The 18,827-nt window shown below is 43.6% G+C and overlaps 1 protein-coding gene across 1 annotated transcript in view; it reads right to left on the reverse strand.

Annotated features, from left to right (window-relative positions):
* abo (de-etiolated protein 1 abo) overlaps nucleotides 1-18,160 on the reverse strand; it is a 186,722-nt gene extending 168,562 nt beyond the window's left edge. Inside the window, exon 1 of the mRNA XM_080285946.1 lies at nucleotides 18,045-18,160. The gene's annotated coding sequence lies outside the window, so the exon portion shown is untranslated. The remainder of the gene's footprint in view (nucleotides 1-18,044) is intronic.
* Nucleotides 18,161-18,827: the final 667 nt, after the last annotated feature.

Raw genomic sequence — 18,827 nt, forward strand, 5'->3', positions numbered from 1 at the left:
AAACCATGCCATAGAAGTCAGTGCCATAGGCGAATTGACACCGTACATATCAATTAATAATAAATAAAAAATCCCTCTGTGGAGCGCATGGATCTGGGGCAAAGCTATTGTAGTTCAAATCATCAACCACAAGTGACTGAGCCTGAGGATGCCTTCTTCCATTTGTTCTTGCCATGTGATGTTTATATTCATACTTTTTAAACTGGAGGGGCTAGATACTGCCTTAGTGATCCCATTCACCTTAAAAGGCCTTTTCAAAGTTGAATAAACTGTGGTGGCAGCAAGAATGAACTAAAAATGAAGCCACCAAGATTCAAAGGGTTAAGTGTAGGTGACAGTCCACATTCACGGCAGCATTACATTATCAACAAACCTCTAGTCTAACTGGCAAGAACTGAACCCACACATCCTTATCTTTGCCTGGTGTACTGGTACTGTATGTGGAATTTCTACGGAAACTTTAAATGTAATTTTGTCAAATTTCAGTTACGAAAATAACATCAGGCAATTATGACAAAATGTTCGTCAATGAATTTTCCATCTTTTGGCAAAGCTTATTTATTTTATATGGTTGTTCTTGAGATGAGACCGGAGGAAGAGATCAGTGGGATGGAAGTAATGGAAGAGCTGAAGAAAGTCAAAATGGGGAAAGCCTCAAGAACTGATGGAGTGTGTGATGAAATGCCGAAGCATGGGGGAGAGACAGTAGTAGAATGGATTTGGAAGATGTGGAGAATGGCCTGGGAGGAATGCGAGTCCTGGAGGACTGAAAGTCAGGTAGCTACAATTATTCCCTTAAACAAAGGAAAGGTGGTGAAGAGCAAGATCCACTCACTTGATGTAGTGTTGCCTACTTCTTCCTTCACCTTTATTACAGAATTCTCTTTCAGTGACTGCCCTCCTTCCTTCCTATTTAGGCTATCTAATCTTTCCTGTCACATTTTACTACTCTCTTTCCTTTTCACGTGGCTTTACACTGAGTAACAAGCTTAATGGTTTCCTGTATGCCATGAAACCATTTACAATACTGGGTGGTAACCAACCCATATGTGTTTCCCAATGTGTCAACAAGTGGGTTGGCAGATGATTTGTTCCCCTACTCGTAAAACAACTAAATCAAAGTCAAACTACCATCCCTTATTGGATTATGGCGAATGGCTATAGACAGACAGACAAAGGAAAAGGGTAAAAATAAGTGTGCGGTAATCATAGGGGCACTTTTCTTAGTATTTTATAACAGAAAAAGTATATGGTAGGATACTTACTGACAGAGTTAATGAAATAACAGAGGAATCAGATGGAGAAGAACAGCGAGGTTTCAGGAACAGAAGAGGTTGTGTAGATCAGACATTCATCCTCAAGTGTTTAGTGGAAACGTTTTTAGAGAAGGGAAAGAAGCTGTATGCTGCCTTCATACATTTGGAGAAAGCATATGACAGTGGATAGACAAGTATTAAAGTATTAAAGTATTAAAAATAGATGGAGTAAATGGGACGCTGTTGAATGCTGTGAAGAGTACATATGACGGCGCTAGGCTGCAGTGCATGTGGACAATGCACTGAGTGAATTTTCCTGTCTGAATGTTAGATTGAAACAGGGCTGTGTCATGTCTCAATGGCTGTTCAATTTGTACATGGATGGGGTTAAAAGAGATACAAGGCAGAGCCGTAGACGTTGGAATGACCCTAACAAGAGAGGGCAGCGTTTGGAGAGTTCCTGTTCTGTTCTTTGCATATGATACTGTAATGCTAAGTGAAGAGGAAGGAGAACTGCAAGGCTTGGTGAATGAGTTTGGGAGAGGGTGTAAAAAAAGGAATCTAAAGGAGAAGATAGGAGACAGTAAAGTTGTAAAGAAAGTCAATGATCACACAGTGAGTTTGGATAGTGAGAAAATGGAAAATGTGAGTACAGTACTTGGGTAGGCTGATGAGTAGGAATGGAAGTTTGGAGGATGAAGAGCATGAAAGCGTAAAGCAGGTAAGAAAGGTTGCTGGTTCAATGAAAGCAGTGATAAGAGACTGGGAAGTGAGCATGGAAGTAATAAAAAGTCACTGCATGACAGTATTGTGATCCCCACTCCTAATGTATGGAAGCGAACCCTGGATCTTGATGCAAGGATATAAATCAAGAGTAAGGTGAGAAAATGAGTTATTTGAGAGAATCACGTGGAGTTACATGGAGAGACAGTCTGACGAATGAGGAAGTGAGGGAGCATTGTGGTGTGGCTGTGGATGTGATGGAAAGCAACTAGGAAATATATATCAAGGTAGTCTGGCCATGTGGAAAGGATGGAGAGTGAGACTAACTAGGAGAGTGTATGTCAGTGAAGTGGAGGGGGAGAGAGGGAGGGGGAGACTGGGGATGAGATGAAGGGATGAAGCAGAGAAGTAGATGAGAGAGAAGGGTTTTAAGTTGGGATGTGGGCAGCGAAACTGCATGGGAGAGGGCGACATGGAGGTGATTTGTTTGTGGCCACCCCTTATGTGTCTGGTTATAGGTAGATGAATAGGCTGTTGTCGTTAGGTTACCTCAGTCTGATCAGGCAGGCCTATCAACTACAGGCAAGCAACTGCCACTGAAGAGCCATCCCATGCAGTGAATCGATGTCTCCATGCAGCTGACAATGCCTCACAGCATGGTGCGTGATTAGTGTGGAGGTTTGGTTCATCCATGGATGCCACATTAGTGTCTCTCTACCCAGTTAACAGGAGCCCTACAGCTAGTAGGTACCATGTCACCCTGATCTAATAATGGTCAGAAAGTAATATCTGTACTACTGTTGCCTCTTTTACCTCATGAGCTTTGTCATGCTAGCTCTGATTACATTTAAGGAACATGGACCAAAGTACAGGCACAATATATATATGGCTGTCAATATTCATACTTCAGTTAAGTTAGGCTCTGTTAGGCTTAGTTTGTACAATGACAATACTATGTTCATTTAAACCGTATTCATTATTTAACAGCTTCGTCTTTACTATAACTGCTTGTAATTCATCATAAAGTTGCCCTGATACTGATTTTTTAGTGTGCTGTGGTATTAACCCTTTGGCTAAAAAATTTAAAATGTGCATTTTTTTCTAGCTGATGCCAAATGATCTTCTGCAGGTTAGAGAACCTGACCTTAGCAAAAAGATTTAAAACTACCTCGACTGACATTATGTCCAAGATCTGACTCAAATGACAGCTAGCTATATTAAAAGCTTTATATTCCATTAACCAGACAATTTCACAATCCCTCAAAGAAACCCCATGCTGGCAAAGTGTTACAAGGTAGGGAAGTGGATGTTGGAGTGGCCCTAATGAGAGGGCAGTGTTTGGAAACTCCCTGTACCGTTGTTTGCAGATTATACTGTGTTGTTAAGTGAAGACAAAGGGGAGCTGCAAGGCTTGGTGGATGAGTTTGGGAGAGTGTGTAAGAAATGGAATCTAAAGGTGAATGTAGGGAAGAGTAAAGTTATGGCCTTCAAGAGAAGTGAAGTTAGTGAATGTACAGTGAGGCTGGATGATGAGGAAATGGAAAATGTGAGTATGTTTAAGTACTTGGGTAGTGTGATGAGTAAGGATGAAAATTTGGAGGGTGAAGTACTTGAAAGGGTACAACAAGGAAGAAAGGTTGCTGGTTCCTTGAAGGCAGTGATAAGAAACAGGGAAGTGAGCATGGAAGTGAAAACGTTATTGCATGACAGTATTTTGATAACAACTCTAATGTATGGAAGTGAAGCTTGGACCTTGTTGGAGGGACACAAGTCAAGAGTGAGAGCAGTGGAAATAAGTTATTTAAGTGGAGCCTGTGGAGTCACATGGAGAGACAGACTGACTAATGAGGACGTGAAGGAGCATTGTGGTGTGGATGTGGATGTGATAGGAAGCATTAGGACAAACACACTGAGGTGGTTTTGCCATGTGGAGAGGATGGAGAGTGACAGACTGACAAGGAAAGTGTATGAGAGAGGTGGAGGGGGAGAGAGGGAGGGGAAGGACAAGGACGAGATGGAGGGACGGAATGGAGAGGTATATGAGAGAGGGGTGTGTGAATTGGGAGCAGGGCAGTGAAATGGCGGGGGACAGGGTGACGTGGAGGTGATTTGTTTGTGGCCACCCTGTATGGGATTAAGGCATCTGACAATAGATAGACAGACAGACCATTCAGCCTACACACACAAATAACACTTTAAAACAGGGTCAAACTTTATTTTATAGGTTCCTCAGTATCAGCAGGTTTCTCATTTGCCAGCTTGTTTTTGTCCTGCATGGATTGATTTTGTTGAAGGTTGTTGGAAACATGTTTTCAGATTCCTACTTCTCCCATCTTTCCTGTCACTTTGTATTAGCCTACTCTTCTTTCCATTTCAGGTGGCTTTATATTGAGTGACAAGCCTAATGGTTTCCTGTCAGCCAAGAAACCATTCACAGTGCAGGGTGACAAACATAACCAACCAACACATGTTCCCTACATGTCAACAAGTGGGTTGGTGGAGGGTTAGTGCCCCTCCCCGTAAAACCACTAACTCAAAGACAAAAGGTCACCCCTTATGGGATTATGGCGTCTGGTTACAGATAGATACCGTATTTTAAACTAACATTTAACGAAATAAAATGGGATAAATGAATATTCATAAGGCATTACTTTGCCATGCACAAAAACAAATTGCATCCATCCCTCACCAGAAACACCTCATCTCCATTATTGTGCATCTTATATGAGGGACAGATGAGGTTAGTTTCACACCTAAATACAGGCTTCTGACATCCTGTATCAGTCCATCCCACTCAGGGTAAAATCAAAATGGCGAGGAGGAAAACGGCCAAAGAAGAGAAGCCCGAAAAGTAAACACAGTACTGACCCCAAACCAAAGTGCATAAGCACTATCAATATAATCATACAAGAACCAAAAGGACCAAGGTCTCCAATAAATTGAACAGAAGAACAGCATACACGGGTTCACAGGGTAATGGGGTTTGCTGTGAATATTATTTTATAAATGGGCCAGACAACTACTCAGCACAATGATTTAAAGTACAGGCAAACCTCGGTTTATAATTTGTTTTGTAAAAACCCATCGCTAGGCAAGGTATCATATATCGGGGCCGATTTAACATTGTAAAGTACAGTATAGGGATGCATTTTTGAGCCTTGGGTTTCACACCCCCAACCAACTCCTAAACCCACCAAAATAAGTCCAAAAAAAAGTTTAAAGCCAATCTAAATGGCCTAACACCTGTAAAAGATGCTAACCTAAGCCTAACACCTGTAAATAAATCACCAGCCCCAATATGTGCAGAGCTCTTATCACACATGATCACACTTATTTAGGGCAAAATTCACACAAAATCACATTCCACACACGATTAATATCATTGCCCTGCTCATGGCATTGCTGGGACACAGCTATGATGCATTATGACGGCAGTTTGCATAATGTTGGTGACGCAACACGAAGCAGGGTTGGCGAGCGTAAGAGAGTTCCTCACTCAGAGACGGCCAGTGTAAGAAGAATGAGATGAGTGCATGCAGGGTAAGTGATGGGTGAGGGGGTTGCACGAGCATTTCTGTGCATCCTGGCAGGCGGGTGGGCTCAGCTGGCCACGGAAAAGCACGTGATTCAAACTTTTGGCCCATCACTTGCAGACAAAATATCAGAGGACCCATCATTAACCCCTTAACCGCGGGGCGTCACTTTCGTGACGCTCGGGCACAAGGGTGCAAGGGATCATTCTGTGGGGCGTCAGTTTTGTGATTCTGTGTTATTTTGAATTAGCCCGGGCTTTCAAGTGGTGGCTTGTATCATCTGTCAGTACTGCCAGTGTCCAGCTATACTGTAGTCAGCACTGCTAATGTTATCTGTACTCCCATCCATTGTTGACAATTTAGCCATTTTTCCCCAGTCCTTGACACCCCTCCTTACCTCCCCTCCATTACCCTCTCCTCCCGCCTGCCCAGCTGCGCCGCGTTACACAAATCCTGCTCGGATTTTTCCACTCATTTCATCCATTGAAATGTGTCCTATGCCCTATTCTTATACAAAATAATACAGTATATATAAAAAAGAGAAAAGGTAATTGATACTGCCATACACCTGGAATGGGCTAATTATCACCTGGCAACACCCCACGTGCACTCATTCGCTAATTTTCCCTGTTTATTTACCCTTGAAATATGCCATATGACCTGTTCTTGTAATAAAAATATTCGTTTTCGTTTTTAAAGGCTCCAACATGCTTGCATGTGTCGGCCTTGGTCACCTAATGGCGGCTCTCCACGCTGCACGATCAACTGCAGCCTCCCTGTTCAGTCCCTTTACCCTGAGGTCACACTTAATGACCTCGTCCCATGTCTTTCTTGGTCTAACCCTCATAACCCCACCCCCAGCATTAACACTTCTCACCTTCCTCACCCAATTATCATCCCCCATCCTCTCCACATGTCCAAACCATCTCAATCTACCTCTCCTCATCACAACACCAAAACACTCCAGTCCCATCCTACCTCTCAACTCTTCCATCGTAAACCCAGCCCCTCCCGGCCTTAGACGCAGGGACGCACTGCACATCCACCTAATCATTCTCATTTCAGTATGTCTGAGCCGGCGAATATCTTCCTCCTTCACTGCCCAGGTCTCACTACCATACAGCATTACACTCCTAACACATGCTGCATACAAAGACCCCTTAGCTCGTAGGGAGAGTCCTCTCAATGTCAGGAGAGGCAACAGCTCCCTGAACTTCTTCCAACCACTTCTCACCCTAGCCACAGAGCTAGCTCCAGCCCCACCTCCAGCACACAACATGTCTCCCAAATAGCCAAACTCTTCCACACACTCAAGAGATTCATCAGCAAGTTCAATCCTTTCACGTCTGACGATCTCCACCTGCTCACCCCGACACGCCGTACACATAAAATCAGCATTATCTCGCAGTCTACCTCTGATACCACTACATCTCTTATGCACTCATTTATCACACACACCACACAAGATGGAATTACTTCCCACGCCCTTGTGGCAAACTGCACATGGCCACTCTCCCTCGTCTTTGACAGTACCGCCACCAACCCTACATATCATCACTTTTGTTTTATATGCATTTACCCTAAAACCCTTGTGCCCCATACCATCTCTCCACTTCCTAAACCTTTCCTCCGCCTCCCTTTTGTTCTCTGCAATCAACACCAAATCATCAGCATACAACAACTCCCACGGAAGTCCGTTTCTAAAGTCACGTGAAAGGCCTTCAAGTACCATGATAAACAACATGGGACTCAAGACTGACCCCTGATGTACACCAGCATTCACGGAAAACTCATCAGTCAAATCTCCATTCACTCTTACCTGGGTGTGAGCACCCACATACATAGCCATAACCACCCTAACCAGCCACTCCTCCAAGCCAAGCTTTCTCATTGCCCACTTCACCACCTCTCTAGGGACTCCGTCATAGGCCTTTTCCAAATCAACAAAAACAAAATAAAGATCCCTTCTCCTACCAATATATTTTTCCTGAATAAACACAAACTGCATCTCATCAATTTTCACTCTTTCTCTAATCATACCTTCTAAAACTCTCTCCATTACCTTCATTATCTGATCTAGAAGCTTTATACCTCTATAATTTCCTCTTTCCAGGGCATCACCCTTTCCTTTATACACATTTACAATTACACTCTTCAGCCAATCATCTGGGACAACACACTCATAAATAATCATATTTATACACATTTACAATTACACTCTTCAGCCAATCATCTGGGACAACACACTCATAAATAATCCTATTTATACACATTTACAATTACACTCTTCAGCCAATCATCTGAGACAACACACTCATAAATAATCCTTCAGGTCAGTGACTAAACTCACCCCTATATCGCCTGAGGCCTTCAACATTTCGGCAGTCAACCCAGACACACCTGCTGCCTTCCCCACCCTCATCCTGTCTATTGCCTCACTCACAGTAGCAGTATCAATCAAAGGCCAAGGGCCAGACACTGGATCTGCTGGCTCAAAACCTTCCCTGTCCCAGTCAAACTCCTCATTCAACAACCTGTTATAATGCTCTCTCCATGCATCTTTAATATCCTCACTATTCACCACTACCCTTCCTTCATCATTCTTCACACACTGCTCACCTATAATATACCGATTATCCCTCTTCACTTGACCTGCCACCCTAAATATCATATTTTTCCTTTCCCCATGATTTAGGTTATCAAGTAAAAGTCTCTGTGACTCAGACTTTGCCCTGTATACCTCTCTTCTAGCCCTACGCTTGGCAGCCAAATATTCCTCTTTGCTACCACCCTTCTTCCATTTCCGGAAAAGCCTTCTTTTCTCCTTAACTGCAGCTTCTACACCCTCATCCCACCACCAAGTTACTTTATGTCTTGGTGGTCCTCTTGTCCAACCGCATGTTACATCAGTAACTCTCAAGAAATTGTTCTTGAAGGCTCTGCACTGTTCATTAACGCCTCTGTCTACAACTCCCTGTTCAGCCACCACTCTCCTCAACTCGCTACAGAAGGCATCCCTTACTACTTGGTTTTTCAGCTTCCATATTTTCCTCCTAGGTACATAAGTCCTCTTTTTCATCACTTGTTCTTTAAGCACCATATCACAAATCAATAGTTTGTGCTGCTGCACACACTCCTCACTTCCTATAACTTTAACATATATATAAGAAAAGAAGGGAGAAGCCTAAGTGTTATTTACATTCACCTGGAACTACGGTACCTAATTTATTATGTATTGTCTATTTATTATGTATTGTCTAGATTTCCTTTGTGGTAGGTGGTGGCGACCATCATCCACTCACTTGATGTAGTGCTGCCTACTTCTTCCTTAGCCTTTATCATTCTTTTTCTGTACCAGCCCTCCTCTCTTCCTATTTCTCCCATTTTTCTTGTCACTTCTTATTGCTTTTCTTTCCTTTATAGGTGGCTTTACATTGAGTGACAAGCCAAATGGTTTCCTGTAAGCCAAGAAACCATTTACAATGCTAGGTGGTAACCATATAACCAAACCATACGTGCTCCCTACGTGTCAACAAGTGGGTTGGTGGAGGGTTAGCGCCCCTCCCCGTAAAACAAATAACTCAAAGTGAAATGGCCATCTCTTACAGGATTATGACGTCTGGCAATAGATAGATAGATAGATAGATTTCCTGCCAATCATTTCACAGCACATAAATTAGCAGCTGTCACCACGCTGACACTGCCAACCCTCCCTGCCCCTAATACGCCATATCATTCAGTTTACCGTCGTCTTTCTTGGTGAAACCATGTCGGATATGCACCCCTCCATTTCCGCCACTTCTGCGCCCACTGCAAAGGGCCCTGTGACCTCTACCCCAACTAAACCTTGTGTGGGAAGGGGTAAACGACTAAGTGACTCTGCTGTGGAACATGAATTGGCTAATTTATCCATGATAATGATGGACAGTGACTACGATCTTTCTGGTGAATCGTGTGACTTGGAGTAATGACAGTGAAAGTGAAAGCTTCACTCTCTACGCTAGTTTACTGAACGAGAAAGTGAATGCCTGGAGTGAAAATAAACTACTAGTAGTGAAGGAAACTTATGGATAAATATTGTATATATAAATAAGTGTAATAAAGTACTAGGAATATAAAGTGTGAGTGTGCTTATAAATAACAAAATGACAGCTCCGCCTCAGAATACCAGCGGGGAACGAGTGTGGGTGGAAAGCTCGTACGCGCTTGTTATTTACATTGCTTTCACAGTGTTTTTTTTCGGGGGAGTATGGATTCCAAACTACTTGAAATTCACAGAATAGTGTTTCTACTGAAAACATCAGGCAGTGGTAATCATATTACGGGGTGTTGGGAAGTGTAAAGTGGAGACTTCGTTACCCAACTTCAGAAGTCTCCACAAGTCCTATGGTAGTCGACGAAGGCTCAACAAACATCCCAGGAGAAAGCTGAAGGTATGTGCCATATGCATATGTAATTATAATATTCTAGGACAAATAACTGATTTTTGGCAAATATTTTTAAAAAGTCAGTTGGAGCGCGATTATCCTCACAGGACGGGCACGGAGAGCTTCCGAAGTCCCTGCGGTTAAGAGGTTAAACTGGGGCTCGGCCATCATTAGGTGGGGTAGGGTGGATTTCTACCCCCATCACTAATCTGGGGAACCGGGTATCACATACAGGGGTATCGTATAACAGGGTTTGCCTGTAGGCTAATGCAGTACTGTATTGATCTAATGAAGCTGACCTTGTAATGCAGAGAGATAAACTAAATTCCCATTCAACAATACCAACATCTTCAAAACTGGAGACTGACATCAGTAACATCCATCCTGTTTCTAAAGCACTTAGCACTCACTAACAACAATACAGTACAGTAATCTCACAATTTTCCATCGTCACAAAATCCAGCCCACCTCAAAGGCAAGCGCATTTTGCTCAACTCTATTACAACGATATCCAGCAAAATTACGCAACATCCACATCAGAAATGGGAAGCAGTCACAGGTATATACTATGCATTTTTCGGCGGTGATAAGTATAGTCCGGCTTAGACACGAGACTAAATCGACGCATGGGCAGATCCTGCAACAAGCCAGCCAATCACAATGTGTTGTGGGAGTGGCCCATCCAATGCGCCAGGCCTACTATCGCTCTCTCATTCTCTCCCATGGATGCTGTATAGTGAAGACATATCTGTGTGCATTTGTGACCCACGTAGTGACTATCCCCCACTGCTGTGACTTAGCCAGTTGCCCCCTGTGCCTTGCCTGTTGCTGTAGTGCTGTGACTTACCAAGTGGCCCCTCAGTGCTCCGTGCCCTAGTGCTCTGACTACTATATACGGTAGCGAGGATGTATCCGTGTGTATCTACCTTCCACTGATGCCTATGCCAGGTGAGTACTGTATGATTATGATTATATAATGTACTGTATTACTGTACTACCATATAAGTATGGTAACTTCTCAACTAACGCGAGTTTAAACAGCATGTTTTCATTTTAACACGAGCAAATATCTAAGGATATATGTTTAACTAACAAGGGTTTCTCGATTTAATGCGAATTTGCACATACGTGATGTTTTCAAATTAGCTGCGCGCGCCTTGGACAGTTCCAAGCTGATAGACCATCTTGGGGACGATTCAATTTATTGAGTTGAAAAATATATATATATATATATATATATATATATTTATATATATAAATATATATATATAAACGTTGGGTCTGGTTAGTACTTGGATGGGTGACCGCCTGGGAACACCAGATGCTGTTGGCATCCCTACGTGTCAAGTGGGGTTGGTGGAGGATTAGTGCCCCTCCCTGTAAAACAATTAACTCTAAGCCGTTGGCCACCCCGTTTGGGATACATGGCGTCTGGCAATGAATGAATGAATGATCCCTCTAATATCCAAACGCCTAATATCCGAACATCCCCCCTAACCGGACATAATCGTCCCGGGATCCAGTATTCCCAAAATCGTCCGAAAATCGCAAAAAAATTGGAAAAAAAAAAAAAAAATTTCCGCCCGTAATTTGAACTTGGCGCGCAGGGTGTGGGACAGCTTTGTTGTGGCGCGTCATTCCTCCGACGTCCGCTAGAACGCCCCTGCATCCTCCCCACTTTCCACCTGTCTCTCGTCGCAAGTGCACGCTCGTCGTCATGGCTGCCCACGTGCTCGCTTTTGTGGTGGTGCCTTACCTGCTGCAGGCACTCCTGCTGCTCTTGTGCCTCTCCTTCGTGTGTGTGATAATGGCCCCGCCGCCTGAGAAGAGGAAGAGAGTGGTGTTGACTCTGGAGAAGAAACGGGAGTTACTGGAGAAAGTAGATGAGGGGTGGTCTTCTTCCCGCATCCTCCGCGAGTTCAACCTGGCCCGATCTACTTTGTTTGATATTAAGAGATCCCGAGACAAACTCATGCAGTACACGGCTGACTTCTCGTCGATAAGCAAACGCAACGTGGAGAGGAAGGTGATGTTTACTCCCAAGTTTGCTGAAGTCGACCGCTCCACATTGATTTGGTATCGACAGCAACGTGCTGCTGGTGCGATGGTACATGGTACGGAGCTGAAGGCTGCTGCTGAGAAGTTTGCCAGGCTTCACGACGCCCTAGACTTCAAGGCATCCGAGGGTTGGCTCTTCGCGTTTAAGTTACGGCATGGCCTTACCAACCGTAAAGCTCATGGCGAAGCTTTGGACGCTAACGAGGATGGAGTTGACGAGTTTCGGCTCAAGGTCAAGGGCTTGATCAACAGGGAGGGCCTCACTCTCAGTCAAGTCTACAATGCTGGCGAAACTGGTTTATTCTATCGCTCTTTGCCAACGAACACTCTAGCCGAGGAGACGGAGAAGCGTGTACCTGGCCGCAAGCTCTCCAAGCAACGGATATCTGCTTTGTGTTGTGCCAATGCTAACGGCATGCACCGGCTTAAGCCCGTTATTGTTGGCCGTGCAAAGCAGCCTCGGTGTCTTCATGGGGTGATGGATGTCCTTCCTGTCATCTGGTACCATTCTTTGAAGGCATGGTTTACAGCCCAGATCTTCAAAGACTGGTCCCATCGCCATTTCGTCAAGGAGGTCATACATTACCAGATGGAGACACTGGGAATCCCACGCGACCAGGTAAAGGCCCTCCTTCTCCTCGATAATGCACCTGCCCACCCGTGCGACAATGACTTGGCGGCTGAGAATGGCCAGATTAGGTGCATGTTTCTGCCACCTAATACGACTGCTTTCATCCAACCAATGGACCAAGGAGTGATCGTGGCAACGAAGAGGCTGTACCGAAGGAAGTTCCTGCACAAGGTGATGGTTGTTCTCGAGGATGAGGACGAGTGCAGAGAGGGACGGGAGACGCGAGGCCAGCGGACTTTGGAAAACCTTCACCGCTACAACATCAAGTCTGCAATCTACAACTGGGCCAGTGCATGGAAGGAAATCCCTGTCAAGACTCTAGAAAATGGTTGGTCTCGTCTGCTTCTCGGAACGGATGTGGAGTACGATTTTCTAGGTTTTGACGTGGATGACTTCCATGCACGTCTACGTACGCATGGCAACGATGTTGATGTAGCTTTCAAGGTTAGGTTATTTGTATGTATTTTAGTCAAATTTGGTCATTGTTTTTTAAGTTGAGTGAACATTGACAACTAGACCTAACCTATCCTTGAAAGAAATAGAATTCAGTATAAATACTGGTACTATTTTACAAGCTGCCAATATGCAGCCAATATGCAGTTCAGGGATATCTATCTATCTATCTATATCTATTGCCAGACGCCACAATCCTGTAAGAGGTGGCCATTTCACTGTGAGTTATGTGTTTTACGGGGAGGGGCACTAACCCTCCACCAACCCATTTGTTGACACGTAGGGAGCACATATGGTTTGGTTATATGGTTACCACCCAGCATTGTAAATGGTTTCTTGGTTTACAGGAAACCATTTGGCTTGTCACTCAATGTAAAGCCACCTTTAATGAAAAGCAATAACAAGTGACAGGAAAGATGGGAGAAATAGGAAGAGAGGAGGGCAGGCACGGAAAAAGAATGATAATGGCTAAGGAAGAAGTAGGCAGCACTACATCAAGTGAGTGAATGATGGTCCCCACCACCTACCACCAAAGTTTAGGGATATTACCACCATAAATGCATAGTATAATACCTAAGAATGCTAATGAACTCCCATAACCCCATTCACAAATCGATATTTACAGAGATACTCGGTATTGAATTTAACAAAAATTTCCCAAAATATCATACCTTGGTTCCTGACTGCCAGTCTGTGTAAAAAATGCGTGCGTTCGTACATGTGTTTCTCCTTCTGTCTACTGCGCATGTGTCTTCTAGGTCTGTTTCAGCCACTCATAGGCATACTTTTGGTCATGTGATGGTATTCTACCAACCAATTTGAAGTGAACTCTCTGATTCCTTCTGGGTAGAGAATTCAAATCCTTCTCGCTATTGCTTCCGATGAAGTAGGACGTGATCTGTGCACTGGTTGTGATATTGATTATTTACGTGTTATTAAGAGTTTCCACTCGGTGGTTTTTGATGCCATTTGAGTGATTTTTGCCTTCGTTTTCAGTCAAAAATGCTTCATTTCACCTCCTCATGCAAAATTCATGATCAGAAGAGGCAAAATAAAGCATTTCCAACAAAAATGAAGTCAAACTCACTCAAATCTCGTCAAAAACTACCAAAATAATATACTGCACAACCTGGACCATTGTATCTCTAAGGCAAGCATTCCGCTGCAGCAGGTTAGGTTTGGTTAGGTTAACTGGTTGTGCAGTATATTTTTCTGGAGGTTTTTGATTAATTTCTGCCTTCATGTTCTGTTGAAAATGCTTCATTTCAGCTCCTCATCCAGTCAAAGTTCATGATTGGAAAAGAGGCTAAATAAAGCATTTCCAACAAAAATGAAGGTCAAAATCACTCAAATCTTGTCAAAAACTACCAGAATAAAATACTGCACAACCTGAGGGGTGTATTGGCAACTTGTAAAAATTTACCTGAATATCAATCAGCAATATAAACTGCACAACCAAATTATACTGTTTTCTTGATCACTGGACCAAAATGACATTGGAAAAAATACAGTGAAAGCGGCAGAGCAAGGTACAGGACATTCGAATAATAACCGAGATAATAAATTGAAAAGCATTTTCAACAGATGTTTCTTAGAAGAGAACTGGGCTAATACCAGGTAATTAGGCTAAGAGGGGAACATTCAGTAATAATTTCAATCTCCATTACTTGGGAGCAATATCGATAATTTACCACACTGACAAACTCACCAGCACTTCTTCCTTTTGCTAAGATTATGGAACTTCGGAATTTTTTGTACGGGAAAATGAATTCCCCGAGCTAGACCCTGATACATCATATGACCCCACTAGGAGAGGGGAAAGCTCCACCTCTCCCGGCAGGGAAGCTACCCGGGTAGGGCGCGAACTCTTGACCCCTCGGTCTTGAGTCAGGAGCTCTTCCACGAAACCACCCTATCCCCCGCAAATTATGGAAAACTCGGTAAATATTTCCTTTACTGCTGTTTCCTATTTTTGGTGTTTTTTGTTCCATTTGATAGTTTTTTAGTTCATTTGTGTCTTGAGGCCTCATTTATTGTCTATTCTATCTATCTATCTATAGCCCGACGCCCTAATCCCGCAAAGGGTGGCTGCAGACAAAACGCCTCCAAGTCACTCTGTCACCCACCATTTGACTCCCCTCCCCCCAACTCACCCCCCCTCCCTCATATACCTCTCAACTCCATCCCTCCACCTCATCCTCGGTCTACCCCTCCCTCTCCCTCCCTCCACCTCACCTACATACACCCTCTTAGTCAGTCTTTCATTCTCCATTCTCTCCACATGTCCAAACCACCTCAGTGTACTTCTCCTAATCTTTTCAACTACATCCACATCTACCCCACAACGTTCCTTAACTTCTTCATTCGTCAACCTGTCCCTCCACGTCACTCCACATGCTCCTCTCAAGTAACTAATTTATTATGCAAATGAATAATAACCATAATATGATTATGGCAATTTGATTGGAAATATTATGCTGTGTTTTCATGAGGCTTTTAGACCTGTATCGACTGGTTTAGACAGGTCTTATTGCTGTTCTGGTGAGACAATTAGACTGGTACAGACTGGTCGAAAGCAGTCCCGCGCCAGAGGCTAGCCCTGGCCAGACCAGTCTGCGTGTCAGCAACAGCAAAGAAGGAGGCCAGGAGTGTCTGTGCCAGGCTGTAAACATTGATGGTCAAGAATAGTGGACCTGGGAAAAAGGTTAGTTTTAAATTAGATTTTTAACACTAGTAGAAGCCTGTGATCACCCAAGAAGGGAACCCAATAAATCTCACCATGAAACAGGGGCTTTGTATTAATTTAGATCGCATGAAATAAGATTATTAAAGCATTAATGGCCGAAATAAAATTCGAGGGGAAGCAGAAGGAGAGCTCAAAATTCGTCGAAAGAATACAGACTCAGTCATCTTCAAATGTAAATGTATTCTGTGAACCTTTAAGGTCGGTTTCAGCCCATGTTGTTTGGGAATTCGGCAGGAATCTTTTATTTCATACCTTAGTGACATGCTTCTAGGCCACTCCCAATCACTCTTGCAGCCAATAGGAGGCTCGGACATGATCAAACGGACATCAGCCTATTCTCGCGACCACTTACGAGTCCAGACCGGTCAAAACCAGTCCAAAGCAGCTCACGAAAATGCAGCTTTAGTAATGGTGGAAGGGACTGGCCTAAGCTAAGTGTTTAACCAAACCTAACCTAACCTAGCTCAACTGTACCTAATAATTTAATGTATCCTAACCTAACCTAACCTAACCTAACCCAACCCAACCCAACCTAACTTAACCTAACCCAGCATCCAGTTGGGAAGTCGGAAACGAAATCCACCGTTCAGTATGTTTGGCAAGATTCGGTAATATTCACTTGCACACAAAAAAAACACACAGCTATAGGCATACACTATACAGTATGGTTGCACATATCCACTGGGTATGGCAAGATTGCCCGCTAAAAACACGACAATAAAGGAAAAAAATACCGAAAACTCAATATCATCGTTAATCATAGGGGTATTTGTCTTCTTAGTGTAATAGGAAAAGTATATGGAAGGATACCCGATACTTATTAACAGAGTTAGGAAAATAACAGAGGAATTAGTTAGAGAATAACATGGAGGCTTTAGGAAGGGAGGAGGTTGTGCAGATCAGATATTCATTCTTAGATCTTTAGTGGAAAAGTTTCTTGAGAAGGGAAAGAAGTTGATGCAACCTTCATGGATTTGGAGAAAGCATATGACAGGGTGGAGAGACAAGGACTGTGGAAAGTATTAAGAATATATGGAGTACATGGGAAACTGCTGAACGCCGTGCAGAGTATGTACGAGGGTGCTAAGGCTGCAGTACGTGTGGATAGCGAACTGAGTGAATTCTTCTATCTGAAGGTTGGATTGAAACAGGGGTGTGTCATGTCTCCATGGTTGTTCATTCTGTATATGGATGGGGTTATCAAAGAGATACATGGTAGGGCAGTGGATGTTGGAGTGGCCCTAGTGAGAATGGGCAGTGTTTGGAAACTCCCTGTACTGTTATCTGCAGATGATACTGTGTTGTTACGTAAAGATGAAAGGGAGCTGCAAGGCTTGGTGGATGAGTGTGGGAAAGTGTGAAAGAAACAGAATCTAAAGGAGAATGTAGGAAAGAGTAAAGTTATGGTCTTCGACAGAAGTCAGTGAATGTACAGTGAGGTTGGATGATGAGGAAGTGGCAAATGTGAGTGCATTTAAGTACTTGGGTAGTGTGATGAGTAAGGATGGAAGTTTGGAGTGTGAAGTGCTGGAAAGGGTACAACAAGGAAGAAAGGTTGCTGGTTCCTTGAAAGCAGTGATAAGAAACAGGGAATGGGCATGGAAGTGATAAGGTACTAGCTACATGACAGTATTGTGATACCGGCACCAACTCTAACGTTTGGAAGTGAAATTTGGACCTTGTTGAGGGACAGAAGTCAGGAGTGAAAGCAGTGGAAACAAGTTATTTGAGAGGAGCATGTGGAGTCACACAGAGAGACAGACTGACAAATGAGGAAGTGAAGGAGCATTGTGGTGTGGATGTGATAGTAAGTGTTAGGAGAAACACACTGGTGGTTTGTTATGAAGAGAGGATGGAGAGTGACAGGCTGATGAAGAGAGTGTAGGTGGAGGGGGGAGAGGGTGGGGGGAGGCCAAGGATGAGATGTAGGGACGGAGTGGACAGATATATGAGAGATGGGGGTGTGAGTTGGGAGCAGGGCAGTGAAATGGCAGGGAACAGGACGACATGGAGGCGATTTGTTTGTGGCCACCCCTTAGGGGATTAAGGCGTCTGGGAACAGATAGATAGATAGATGAATAGATCGCTAATTATGTGATGTTGCCAAGTAGGTAAGTGTAGCAAGTTAGGCAACAGACCACCGCGTCTGTCATCTCTCAAAATAGTAAAAGGTATCTCTCACAAGGCAACGAAAAAAATAAAGGATTGGATGCCTACCAGTAGAATATGGCGAAAAGTAATCTTGGACGGCAACAATTCTTCATTTCTCGCGTGGAAACATGATTTCGGTTGTAAGTTTTACACTAGCTCACTCTTCTTCTTCTTTATTCTTGTTGTGAGGCTGCGCCAATGGGACATCCTTGTGAACAGCAACTAAAAGATTGTAAGCATGCGTAAACATACCCCTTACTTTAGGCAGACCCACCTAACTATATCAGACATTCGATTTATCTTAATCTTAAGTGTTATGCTGAGTGTTTTTAGGTCGACTTCTCGTCCTAAGAACACCAGCGACTGAGCAGGGTCCTCTTTCCGGACCGGAAGTAAAGCACCCACAAAGGAACAGGACATAAAAAAAACAGGCAGTATACCTTAACACATCTATTGCCTTAATTCTACACCGTTACAATATAATACAGAGTGATATTTGATATACAGGAGGCAGGGACACAGAGTTAGCCTTTGACACCACAATGCACAGTTACACCTTACACACAGTATAATGCATGTACACTTATGTTATTAGTTATATGCAGAGATACCCGTAACTCATCTTCAGGCAGAATATATATTTAATTCGATGCAAGGGGAATGAACAAGATTAAGAGTCCGTGGGGGGAATCCTACTATAAATGAGGCAGGGTGCGGATCGCGACACTTGATGTAGTCAGTTGCGGCGGCACTTATACACGGACTTTTGATTTGATTTGCCCGCGCACCCTAGTCTCCGTTCACAGTTACTGAAAGTTATTTCATTTGGGACTCGCACAATCACTGTAA

This window comes from Coenobita brevimanus, chromosome 109 (genome assembly GCF_032717465.1).
Source record: "Coenobita brevimanus isolate Jiangsu-jjx chromosome 109, ASM3271746v2, whole genome shotgun sequence".
NCBI lineage: Eukaryota > Metazoa > Arthropoda > Malacostraca > Decapoda > Coenobitidae > Coenobita > Coenobita brevimanus.